Here is a 14,107-nt window from a genome sequence, read left to right on the forward strand (position 1 = left end):
GTTCTGAGAATCAGGCAGGGCTGAGGGATGCTAGGGACTCATCCCACAAGGAACTCACCATGCTGGACCAAGTATTTCCAAGTGGCAGAAGTCCTCCACAGGCTAGATCTTCAGAGTGGAAAGAGAGGAAGGACAGCGCCTGCACCAGCACAGGTCACTCAAGCAGCTCATCTCCCTCATCCTCAAAGCAAAAGCCAGATGTGGTTCAGCTTTGGCTCACCCAAAGCCCCACCTGGCCCAAATCCTGGTACTTTGGATCCTGAAAGTGGGGAGAAGAAAGAGAACTCATATGACACATAGGCTCACTTTGAACCCAGACACCTTCCCGAAGTATCATTCTACAGGTTAGAAATCAAGGCCTACAAGGGAACCCTGAGGCCCTCTTCCATTGAGCTGAAGTGTGGAGTAATCACAGAAATGGCTGAAGAAATTGTGGCCTCCAAGACCCATAAGATGGATCTTCCAGTGGTAGAAGAGAGAAACAACTGTGTTTATTGCATGGTCTGTGACACGCCACAAGTGTGCTCACTCCACTGGCTTCTAGAGTGATTCTACCCCAGGAACACATCTTAAAAACAAAACCAACCAACCAACCAACCAAACGGAAAGCACATTGCCTCTGACATAGGAATGCTCTATCAAAAACAATATAAAAACTCTCACATGGAGGGGAGAGCTGGACATGCAATTGAGTTTTGAGTGGCAATAGTACAAAGTTTGCCCTGGTGTAAAAGAGACCATTTTGTATTGCTTTAAAACTCCTGAGATATAAAACTGGTTGTGATATTTGGGAGACCTCATAACCTAGTTTTATATTGCTTACTTGAATGAGAACTTAGGTCCTTGGTTACTAGCTAAGCAGTGTGTATGACTGTCCAGAGCCAAGGGTTCTTGATTCTTTTACGATTCATGGACAAATCGTGGCCTTGAAATGTCCACCTGCTAGTCTGGACAGCCTGGTCCTTCTGACATGCTCTACCTTGTCAATTGGGGGAACTAGGGTCTGTTTGAGTGTTGGGGATAGTTAACAGCCAGATCTGGCAGAAACCACTTTCTCTAGGCAAAGCCAAGGTTTCAAGTTCTTTGGTCATCCTGGAACACCTTGTCCTGCACCAGCTCCCCCCCCCTCCTCCTCCCCCTCCTCCTCCTCCTTGTTATAACCTGGTCCTCTTCACTTGCAGTGTTGTTTCTCTTTATATGTCAGAGAAAAACATGAGACTTGTGTAGCCTCTCTCTACCTTAAAAATAAAACTAGTCTAACTCACCATTTGGCTGACAATGTCTTAAAAGTATAATGATAAACAGGCCCCGTGTATCTGTTGGTTGATTGGATTTGGTTTGCGGTGCTGGAGATGGAATGCAGAACTTGGCTCATGCCAGACTTGGACTCCACCTCTGAGCTCCACCCTCAGTCCCTGGGTAGTATGCTGTTTGAGAACAATGGTGTACTGAAGAGTTGAGGAAACTGTGAAGTTAGTGTCACCTTATTCGAGATCATTTTTACACGAAGGCCTGGAGATGTTTATTGCAGGGGGGATGGGGCAGGGAGAATTAACAATTTTTCTAGAATGAACGCACTTGCATCAAAATGAGTTTCGTGCTTTATGGAGTGCAGCTTACCAAGGACAGGAAGAAAGAAACTGCTTTTTCTACCTCTTACTCCTGCCAGCGTGACCACTGCCTGGACTGTGTTTAGATGCTTGCTGAGTTTTGTTTAGGATGCTTTTTTTGTGGACATAAGGAACTGACCTTCTCAAAGAGAAGCCCTGGATTCTAACATTCAGAAAAACGATGCTATAGCTCTCATATTGATTTTTTATATCTGAGGGGAGAAGGGCACCCTTAGAACACTTTCATACTCTCCCATTATGGCTAGAGCACTTTCTAAAGAGAACTTAACAACACCCATTAGATGTGTATTCAGGCAAAAGTTCCCATCGAAAGGTTCCCATCCATAGCCCAGCGGTGAGTTTTCAACTATGGGTGTGATTATTTTAATCCTTCGCCTGCACTGAAATGCCATTGCACCCACAGAGCCAACACCTGCTGTTGCTACCTGTAGGACGAGTCCCACAAACCCAACAAGAAGCCTTCTTGTGACAGCCTTTCTGCTATGGAAGGGCCTTTGGCCCTTGCCAGGCAGTTCTTCTCAGAGCTTTCCACTGTTTCACATCTGATATAGTTGCAACTTGAACTATATAAGATATAGTTGATATCTTGAACTATGCTGTGTGTTTTACCTCTTTCCCAATTCAAAGGCCAGTTCTAACATGAGCCCAAAGCAGTGCTCCCAATGTGACCTACCAGCATGCAGAAAAGAGAGCCATTCTTGCCTTCGCTTCTTCAGAAATATTTTAGGTCACACTCAGTTCAGATTGTATGGGGAGCCACAAGTTCCTCCAACCTGTTCACAGAAGTAATTTTTGGAGAAGAAACATACCTTAATATTTCAGTTTTGGCAAGCATCTTCTAAAGTCATTGGTGCCATTTCCCCTTATTGTTGAGTATGCTCAGAGGATTTCTCTCAATTCACTTCCTGTTCCAGGCAACACAGACGTCATCCATGGCTCCAGTCAATGTGCTTTCTAAATTTCTATTCAAGTGTTGGGTAAACCATCGAAAGGACAAGGCTGATGATAAACGAGGAAGAACACCAGGAATCTACTTGCATTTTCCCTGTTTGTGCCAAGACAACTAGTCCAAGGGTATTCTTGCTTTTGCTTTTCCACGTTCCCTTTAACTTCAGAGTAGACTAGTGCCAAGTCCAATCCAGAGGCTTCTACATCATCCTCTCTATTCACCAGGTTAGAGACCTACAAGAAAGGTGACCCAGGCAAACCCTGCTGAGAACAATTGCCTTTTGCTAAATATTTCCAAAATATCTCTTCACTATAATGGGATTGGAGATTCATGTATCTCCTTAGACCACATTGAAAACTTTGATACCAATCCCCTGTGAATCCTGCTGTTTCTTTGGTGGTCCACAGTCGAATGCTGAAGAAGTGGGTTCAGTGACTCTGAAGGCAGCTCTCTCTCTCCCTTCTGGGGTGTGACTTCCAGAGACCAGAAGATCTACTTGCTCCTCACTACTCAACTGTATGTGCCCTATTTCTCGCTCAGACATCAAAATCTTCGCAAGGATCCAGTCCACTACTCGATGTGTGTTTAAAACATCTACTTTGTCTTATGTAACCCTGGAGACTGAAGTTTACATTTGCGTAAGGCATAAAAGTCTGTGTGCGTTGCTGATAGGTCTATGGATAAACCATTGTGTGGGATGAGTGTGGGTTTAGGGGAGCATTTGAAATGTATGAATAGGGGTGACTATAGGACATGGGATGTGGAGTGTAGACACACAATGCTGACTTTGGTGAATTGAAGACTGTCTAACAAAATTATTTATTAAAAAGTTTTATATATATATATATAACTAACATGTAAAGTATGATTATTTGAATCAAGTAAAACTGAGTTCATTAACACATGTAGAACCTCACACATCCTCTATTTTTTTGGATGAAAATTCTTAAGTCTAATCTCTTAACAAGTATCAGGAATGTGATATATGGTTAGTAAAGTGTTCTTTAATCACCAGACAGATGTTCCTCCTAACTAATGGTCTATCCTCTGTGTTCAAACATCTGCTCCAACACACCCTGACTCCTAGTCTGTGGGTGCCATTCTACCTTCTGCTTCTTTAAGTACAACTTTAATTTTTTTAATCTAAATTTTCATGTATTTATTTATGTGTGTGGTGTATATGTGTGCGGTATATGCAGAGGTACGTGTGCCCACAAGTCCTGGAAGAAGATGTCTGCTGTCTTACTCTCTGCCTTATTTCTTTGAAATAGGATTGCTCACCAAACCTGAAGTCAGGCTGGTGGCTAGAAAGGCCCAGTATTTCTTCTTTCTCTTTTCAGCACCGAGGTTACAGGACATGCAACCATGGCCTGGTTACGTGGGTTCTGAGTTTTTGAACTCAGGCCTTCTGTTTGTGTAGCTATCCCTCTTACCCGCTAAATCGTCTTCACAGTCCAAAGAAAACACGTGCTTGAGATCCTCCACACTATGTGGGAAATCATATAGCGTTTGTTTTTCTGTGCTTAGCTTCTTTAACTATTACCTGATTTTGGTAATTCCATTATAATATTTCTATTCAACTTAAGGAGACAAAAATATTCAGCCTGTACTTGCAATGAAAGCAGAGAATGGTACTGGGGAGAGATGGCCAGGGTGGAAACTTCAAGGTCAGCAAGGCTGGAAAACAATAGTTAGAGGAGATCAGGGTGTTCAGTGTGTGGCTAAAGGTTGTCTGTGAATGGACGTGCTTAGAGCCATGGGTCTCTCACAGGGCTGTGACTTGGTATTGTGTCCCTGGAAGGTTCGTATGGAGAGGTGTGGACCCTGGGGTAGCAGAACTAGCTGGTGCTATGGACCTCTGACAGAGGAGCCTAGTAAAAAGTTCTTGAATTGGAAGCCTTTTTAGGTGAAAGCTACTGTTAAAGAGAATGACGGGACCTAACGTTGTAGTCTTTTTTCCTGGCTCAAGATGTGGCCACTCAATCCAACGTGTGGTCTAGCTATTGCCAGTGTCTACCCTTACCAGAGGTCAAACGAACGAAGCTGCCTGATTCTGAGTTTTCACCATCAAAATGGTCATCTAGAAGTTTCCTGTTTATAAGTTTATGGACTCAGGTATTTTATTACAGTAATGTGAAGTTTACTGTTGCACAGATGACCCTGTGTTTTGAAATGTTTTCCCTCTGGGCTCTTTATGTATTCTTGTGAGACCAGAAAGTATGAAGGACTTAACAGCATATCTATATGCTGTTGCCAGAACATACTCTAGTCCCCCACCCCACTTTTCCTTCCTTTTGTTTCTTTATGACAACTGACATAAAACAAGATTGGTTCTCTGACATGGAGAGATAACAGGTTAGGGAGAAGAAGGGCTATGGGATTTACTGTCCATGCCCTCACATCTCTAACCCAGAATGTTTTTACTCAATGTCATTGGGATGGGGGCACTAATCAGAAAGCACGAGTGGATGGTGAAAGTCCACCCAGCTAGTAGCTCAGAGCCTCACCAAAAGTTCTTTGGCAAGGATGGGCATGACCCGGTGAGAGATAACAGAAGTCACTGATCCCTTGATAAAGTGATGCAACAAACACATTTTCTCTTAATAGTGAATCAGTGTAGTCTTTCATGGTGGAGGGCGTGGGGGTGAGCTTTTCTGTTACTGATATTTTTTCCTCCAATGGGGTTCTGGTTTCCTTCCCTCCCTCCTTCACTGTCTTCTTTCTTTCTTCTTCCTCCTTCCCTCCTTCCCTCCTTCCTTCCTTCTTCCCTCCCTTCTTCTCTCCCTCCTTCCCATCTCCTTCCCTCCCTCCTTCCCATCTCCTTCCCTCCCTCCTTCACTGTCTCCTTCCTTCTTCCTCCCTTCTTCCCTCCCTTCTTCCCTCCCTCCCTCCTCCTTCCTTCCTCTTCCTTCCCTTCCTCCCTTCCTCCTTCCTTCACTTCCTTCCTTTTCTTTCTTTTTCCTTTTTTTTAGGGACTATGACAGCACAACACCTGCCACCTCATCCAACTTACTCTTTAAAGCTCCGAGCCACTGTACATTTGCCAGTAGGATGCCCAGGTCTACGCCCACACAACCTCAACTCGTGACAAATCACAGGCCTGAGTGCTTTTTCACTAAAACTGGTCCTACTTGTCAAGGTAGTTGAGGTCGTGGGTCAACACACCATCAATTACATACCTGTCAAGTGAAAATTGGCTTCAGGTATTCAGAAAAATTCTCTATCTCCTTTGTAACATGGATCTTAGATCTTCTTGTTCCAGGGAGTCTGTGGCATATTTTAGATTTTATCACGGTCCCTCTGGACATGAACTTGAACTGTAGTGAACAGACTCTCTTTCAGGTTTTATTTGTTCACCCTGTGTACTTAAGCTTTACTAAGGAAATAATCAAACCAGATCACCTCAGAGTCTAATACTTCAATGAGTACTGGATATCAACCTATAAAGCAGCAGAGCTCTTTCAAGTCAGAGACATCAGCCAACCTGGCTGCCCCATTCTTATCCACCCCCAAGCACCTGTTTCCCAAGGAACATGACAGAACCTCCCGAACAAGGCATCCTGTTCAAGTCAGAAATATTGGTATAGCCAGGGTGCCAATATGGGTTCACGTGATCGTTAACTCTTTCTGCTATGTTCCTGCTACCCCACAAGAGCATCACCATCCACCCAAGTCCAGCTGCACTTTGAAATCACCCAAGCCTAGCCTGTGGTCCAGAAGGCATAGCGTTATGGAGGAGTCCTTGCTTGCTGTGTATTCTGAAAAGAAGGCTATCAAAGGGCTTACCTGATGGAGGGAGCACTCCTCTGAAGCTGATCGGTGATGGTTCAGATGGTCTTGTGGTACCCAGATGAAAAGGACGCCAGAAATGCAAATCATTGGCATTGGATGGGAAAGAACACTGGGGACTTAAGTGCAGTTTTGGGGGGAGGGGGTTAAAACTAAGAACAAAGGGAAGGAAATTAAATTCAGAGCTGTTCTTTGAAAGGTTGGCTTCTGATTTTGATCTAAAAAAAAAAATCTTCAGGAAAAAGCTGTTTCCAGCTCTGTCCACCCTCTCCCCTTTTATGGAATCCTTCTTCTACTTCGTAGTTTGAGGGAAGAAGGGAGCTGATGGTGATAAAATCGCCATAGGACCTGCCATTGGAAATAACAGCTTCTTTGTATGGAATTATGGTGAGGGTAGACATTGCTTACAGATAATGTAGGTCAGTGCGAAGATCAAAAGAACAACTCATTGAAGTCGAGAACATAAACCGTGGAAGGGTGCTGATGTCATCATGAAATTCTTTTAAGAATGTGTATGTGACTCCCCCATCCCAACATTTCTCCCCTCTCTTCCTCTAGGGGAAGTTTTCAAAAGAGTTTCTTGATGAAGTTGACAGTTGTAGATACTGCAGAAACATTTTAGATGGCAAGATAGATTTGCGATGGTATATGCAATTAGCCCAACTAATTATGTCATTGCACGTGTGTGTGTGTGTGTGTATGTGTGTGACACACATGTGTGTGCACTCATGCATGCATACATGCACACATTAGCATTAGTTTTACCAAATAGAAGAAAAGCTTAGTTTTCCCTATGGAGACAGCATAAAAATATTGGCCCTGTATGAATTTCAGCATTCATCTAAATGAACAGGAAAAGAAATCTCTTTGTCTGATGGCCACAGTACAAGTTTAGGAAGCTGAAATCCAGTTTCCTGCCCTCAGCTTTCTCCATAGTAATGAAAAATAATATCATCTGACACCTCCCAGTTGTGCAGAGAAATTAAATATGGTAGAAGACATAGTGCTTATCCAGAGAGGTTATGGGGTCATCAGAGTTTTGTATTTGGGTTTTGGGAGGTAAGAAAGGGTTCTGGATGGAGCGATGCCTTCTGGAAGCAAGTAATGACTTGGACTAAATGACAAGTGTTGAGTATTGGTGAGTACCACTTCCTACAGGAACTCCTCTCCATCACACAGGTATATAGCAGCTCCCTCCTGAGTCCCATTCTGACAGCTTTCCTGTGATGGTAGGTTTTATTTGTCATTCTTTCCTCAGTCTCTCTACATTTTCACACAGAGAAATGCCTTAGCCTAACCTTGTGATGTGAATGGCAGTGCCCCGGGACTCCTGTTTTATTCAGCCGTTAGTGCCATCTTCAGTTTTTTTAATCACTGATTTGACAAATATATATTGGGCCTTGACTCTGCCAGGTAGTGTCCCCAAACAAGAAATGCAACCAGGAACAAGAGGATCTCCATGTGAGCGTTGCCTGGGAATGCACAGGCAGACAGAGGCAGGCAGGCAATACTCAGAGGACTTAGCAATACAGTCTGGAGTCGAGGGGACAACTTCTGTAAACAAAGGAAGACTAGGACGAGAGAGGCTGCTGGGAGATGCTGAGGGCAGCTGAAAGGCTTGATGTCCCCACTTGACAGTCACATCTTCCATCTGCAAATAGGGCCCACTGTGTTTAGAAGGAACTGACTGGGAAAGGAGAAAACGGAACCAACTGGGAGACGTGAGCCCTAGACGGAGCTTTAGTTCTGCTTTTAACCACCTGTGTTTCTCAGGGACTCTACTTAAATGGCTAAGCCCCAGCTTCTTCTTTTAAGTGGGGAGGGGAGCTTATAATAGTAGTCGTACTTGTGTGGCCTTCATCACTTTTCAACTTATAGAGCAAACAATTTTTTCTAATGCCCCAATTAACCCTTTCCAATAAAGGAATACATTTATACAATGTTTCCAAAAGGCAGTTCCTTGATATTTCCAAAGAGTATATTTCATTCTCTACCAATTTGTTGACTGCACTGGGTCTTCACACTGATCACAACTACACCCTTAACTTTTCTGGGAATCTCTGCTATGGGGTCTTGGGAGATGAATGAACATTCATTCTGTGTTGTTAGACAATGGAAAATGAGGCGTTGTCTATAAACCATCTGAGGAGCTACAGCAAACCTAGCCAACTTGATCGACGTTTCTGTACAGCATCTGGAAATCAGCATCTCTAGGACCACTGAACATAGCATGTATTTTTTTTATTATTGTGTATACGTGTGTGCACATATGTACGTGCATACATTGATGGACCAACATGGACGGAGTGCAGGCGACAACTCTGTGGAGTTGGTTCTCTTCTTCCACATTTACAAGGGTTCTAGGGGTGATACTCAGCCTGCTTATGGCAGATTTAATCAATCTAGCTAATGTTACTCAAATCTGAATCAGAGCTACAAGCTGAACAGCACCAATTGCTCAACAACGAAGCTTGGAATAGAAGAATGCTTCATAGAGAACATGCTCACCAGGATGGAGAACGGTGACCTGTGATCTTCCTTCCCCAGCAAACAGGATTCTAAGCTGCAGGAGGAGGAAAGGTCCAGAGGAGGGCGTACAGTGGCAAATTGGTAGCTTCACAGGTTTTGACCAAAAGGAAAAAAAATCAAAGTTTTCATTCCGTTTGGCACCAGTGGACATGAGTGCATGTTGAGGGGCGAGAGGGTGGGGGAAGAACAGTTCTGTCTGCTTTTCTGAATGTTATAGTTTGGGGGTGTGGGGCATGATACAAGCCAATTATAAGAGAAAAATAATCAGCTTCATTACTAAGCCTCGCTTACCCTAAAGGAAAGATGTAAAGACATTCAAAAGCAGTTCTAGTCAGGTAAGCCCCATGACATGCATCACTCTTTCCTATTCAGCTTTAGAGACGAGGAGTCTCATAGAACTGCTCAGATATTTAATTGTGAAAAGAATAAGCGTGTTAGGTCATGTGACCCAAACCTACATTGGTGCAGAAAAGCGATGAAGCAGAGTAAAAATAGCAGACAGTTGAACGTTGGGCTCCAATTGTAGCATCTCTTATTTTCTCGATACTTGTGGGTTCTTTGATGGTTCTTCTCCTAAGTGTATCCTAACACTATCTTCTTTCGCTCAACTGTCTACTATTTTACTCTCCTCAATCGCTTTTCTGAACCAACTGTCTTCTCCTCTCTTTCCCTACTCAATCTTCCTTCTTCCTGTACCAACCGTCTTCTCTAACCCTACTCTCTGACCAGATTCTTCTGCCTCCTGGATCTTACTTTTCTCTCTCAGCCTGGGATGACTTTTTGTATCCTCTCCTATTCCCAGAAGTCCAAGGGGCCATAGGTTCAAGCAGTTCTAACAGCTGAGCATTCACAGTGGGGCTATCGACCACTATCTAGGGCTCCTTTAAAGGGCCAGGCACAAAATAAATCATACTAGATTGCATTTCCTCACATACAAGGAAACTGAGGCTCATATTTGATAAAATATTTAACCAAGAACCGCAGCTAGTAGGAAACTAATCAAGATCAGAATTCTGATCAGCAGGCTCTCGGGTCTTTCTCCCTCACCTCTGTCTGGCCTGCTATTACCTTAAATCTTTGGTTTGTAAAGAGTCCCCTATCCTCCCCTCTGTCACCTTGACCCTCCTGCCTTCTCTCTAGAAAAGACTTTTCCTTACCCAGACTTCATACCTCTCAGCATTACTTTAGAAGTTGCTTCTCTCCCTGTCAGGCCTCTCTTCTAGGGAGAATTGTATTATATTGTCCCTTTATTCCTGGCCTGACATCATCCTGAGTAATGCCCGTTGCATCTGGGTTTGACAGAGAACAGGTTAGTTACTGAGGAAACAGTCGCCACATCTCCATGCTTTTATTCCTCCCCTGAGATTTCAATGCCATGGCTGTGAACAAATCCTAGAGTTACTGGTGTGGTCAAGGCCACAACCAGGCCTCTGCACCAAGTTGGTAATGCCTTTAGAGCATCTGGGGCCTGAGCCAAACCCTTTTAATACTTCCCTGCTCTAAAGTGGACACAGTGACAGTCAAGAATGCAAACTGGGTTTGTCCAGTACTCCCGAGCCAGCTTTGTCCTCTTACCAGTCAACAGCTCAGCCATGAGAGAGGTCCATCTACTTTTATAGAAACATACACAAGATGCATCGATTTGAATTAAAATGATTTCTAGAAAATCATTCTCTGCAACAGAGGTGTAGTAATGTTTAGCCTTCCCTTAAGTGGCCAGCAAGGACTTTGGCTGTAAAACTGCAGAAGGTCAGTAAGCTAGGAGGAGAGAACATAATGAATGTCTATAGTGATCGAAATGAAATAAAAATGGTCTCAAACCATAAGTGAGTGGGAGCGCACCAGTGCATGCACGCACACGAACACACACATGCACGAAAGCACACTGATGTAATCAGTAAACAGACACTGACTATAGACCTATATGGAAAAGCACTGCATTCATAGTTTCTCTGCACTCCCAAAGTCAAGGGGCATTACACATAGCAAATCAAGAAGTGAAAAGAGAAAGTGGTGTATCCTACACATGTGCTGACACGAAAGCCAAGACCAGACCTCCCACCTGCTGGTTATTTTAAGAAGAGGGGTTCTGGAGACAGTTGGGATGCTGCCACAAATAACTTACCCACCAGGGTTCTAATATTCAGGCCTCTTGTCACATCTTCCTAAGTCATTTTGACTTGAGAGGTGTCTCCAGCCACTATTCCCCTCAGAGCCATAGAAGCTAGCAGAGACCTGCTTCATTTTCATGATCATTTGCTCCCCTCAAATTCTCTTCTCTTATAAGCTGGCTGCAGGTCTCAAAGGCATTTAGGTAGTTGGAATGGTTGGGGAACACCAACAGCACAAAAATAATCATGGTTCCCATTTCAGCCCACCAACACCACTTCAGTGAAACAGAAGTACAACCACATTTTAAAATATTCAAATAATTTTGGTGGCCATTTTTTTAACTTCCAACTTTAGCCTTGGCATTTGAACATCCACCAATGGCCTCCCAATTCTCCTTACTGTTGGGAGCTGTACTGATTCCTTGACAGATCTGTTTATCTAGTTCACAGCTTTCTACACTCAGACTAGAATGACCTTTGTGTCTACAATCCCCTACCCTCGGAACCAAGACGAACACAGCAAACCCTAAGGATTCTCTGACATGCCAACTGGAAAACTCTTGTCCTCAGAAACGCTTTTCTGCACTCACATGGTCTGTATCTGCATGCTGCATCTTCTTTCTATGCTATAGCTAATTGTAGTTGGACTAACCTAAGAAACTTCAAGTCACTCAAAACAATGACATAAATGAATTCAGTTTTAATTCTGACATTAACGAAGTCACCACCAATACTTGTATCCACATGAGAATTTAGCTTCTGTTTAGAAGGGTTGGGGATGTTGTTCGGCAAGAGAGTGTGCAAGACCCTGGGATCAATCCCAGTACCAGAAGAAGAAGACAACCAAAGCTAACAACGAGTAGCCTCAAATATCTTCTGTTTATCTTTTGGTTAAAAGTACAAAATGTCTCTTGGTAGAGCTCCCACCCATGTGTCTTGGGCAACAACGGAATGTTCTTTGAGCAATCCCAGCTCTCAGTATGGACATCAGCAGACGGGAGGGCCAAAGCTCAAACTAAAGTGCGTTTACAGTGAAGCCCCAGCACCAGCTCTGCCCTACTTCAGGACACATTGGATTACTGCCTACTGGAGCTTCTGTAAGAATTGTGTTGCCTTGTAGATGTCACTGTATGGAGTCTTGTATTTAGAAAGTACACAGTAGATCATTTTGAAGGCACCAGTGAAACTTTAGTGAACAAGAAATCCAAGTGGTCAGCATAGTAGGCCTTGGTAGGAACTCTGATTCATTTGAGTTCCCCACGGGAGCTACGGAATCGGCCTGTTCTAAACACAAATGCATTTATTCCTGTGTTCTGTACTGGTCACTTGTAGAATAGATGAGTTCCCAAGCAATGTTTGCCTTTATGCAGCTACAGGAGGTTTGGTACAAAACCTAGTACCAGCTTAGTGGCTATGCTGGTTTGAATAAGGATAGCCCCCATGGGCTTATATGTTTGGATATTTGGTCCCCAGTTGGTGGAAGTGTTTGGGAAGGATTAGGAGGTGTGGCCTTACTGGAGGTGGTGTGTCACTAGGGGTGGTATTTGAGGTTTCAGAAGACTCATGCTATTCTCAAGTAGCTCCTTTTTCCTCTTGCTTGTAGATCAACACTATGCTTTCACCTCTAGCTCCATAGCCACACCTGCCTGCTGCTGCTATGTTCCTACCAGGAAAGATCATGGAACTCAGACCCTCTGTAACTGTAAGCTCTAAATAAACTCTTCCTTCTATAAATTGCCTTGATCATGGTACCTCTTCATAACAATAGAGAAGTAACTATAACAGCAATCAGCTCCCTCATTTGGCTAGGCTGGTTGGCCAGTGAGCCCCAAGGCTCTGTCTGTTTGCCTTTTCAGTGATGGGATTAAAGATGCTCACCACCATACTATGCTTTTTATATATAAGTATTGAGGATCTGAACGTAGTTCCTCATGCGTGCATAGCAAGCACTTTCTTGGCCAAGCCATAAGCTCTTTTCTAGCACTATTTAAAATATGTGTGTCAGCCATACCAGACCTCTCTGGAGCACACATGTCCTTGTCTTTGTGGTATCCAGGGTGACAGAAATTTTTAATGGGGCCAGGGAAACACTCACAGAATTTATATAAACAATCACCTTCTGTTCATATGCTGCAAATTCTGCTGACCTATATAGGAACCATCCAGGACCATGGACAACAAGTTAATGCCGATGATAAAAATGCATGCAATAATTAGATTTTAACACCATGAACCAAATGAAGTGTTGAGGTGAAGATCCTATAGTATCTTGTTCCCACAACTTCTGCCATTTCTTGTCAGCTCTCTGGCTCTTAAGCCCAAAGGTCAACATCAAGGCAGCTTGTGAACATGGTAGTCTTCACCCTTGGGCCCATTCCCTCTAGGTCTGCCTCTCAGGTGGAATGAACTCCTTTAAGGTCGTCTGCCGATGTCAGTGTGGTTAGAATTGCGCAGTGTTTTCTAGCATAGGGTTCTTTGCCTAATGCTTAGTGTGCTTTGGTTCAGAGTGGTAGTCTACACCCAATGTGAAAACATTGTTTCTTGATGTTTCACATTTTCCCTTTGTCTCTATTTTAAAAGTTTTATTTTTATTTGGAAAAATAACCCTATATATTTTCATGTATCCTGCCACGCACCGATTCATATGCATATTGTGTAATGATCAAATAAGGGTAATTAGCATAAGTTTTTTTTTTTGCAGTAAGAATGTTCAAAATCCTTTAACTGTTTTGAAATATACAATAAAATACTATAAACCCTACTGTGCAATAGAATTCTGGAAAACAAATGATTTCCCAATCTAACTACAACTTTGGGCTTGTTGAATAATCACTTCTAATGTCTCGTCTCTAACGTTAATGCCATGCTACTCATAATATAATCCACTTAAGTGTGCACTGGTGAATGAAAAACTAAAGAAAATCTCTCCTCCTCCACCCCATGAAGTAATATTCAGTATTTAAAAAAAGGAAATCCTACAATTTGTGCAATTGACAAACCAGGATGTTAAGCCATGTGCAGTAAGCTCAGTACAGAAAGACAAACACCACACCATCTTCCACAGCTGTGGAAACCTTTTATTTTAACATCATGTAGGG

This window comes from Rattus norvegicus, chromosome 17 (genome assembly GCF_036323735.1).
Source record: "Rattus norvegicus strain BN/NHsdMcwi chromosome 17, GRCr8, whole genome shotgun sequence".
Lineage (NCBI taxonomy): Eukaryota > Metazoa > Chordata > Mammalia > Rodentia > Muridae > Rattus > Rattus norvegicus.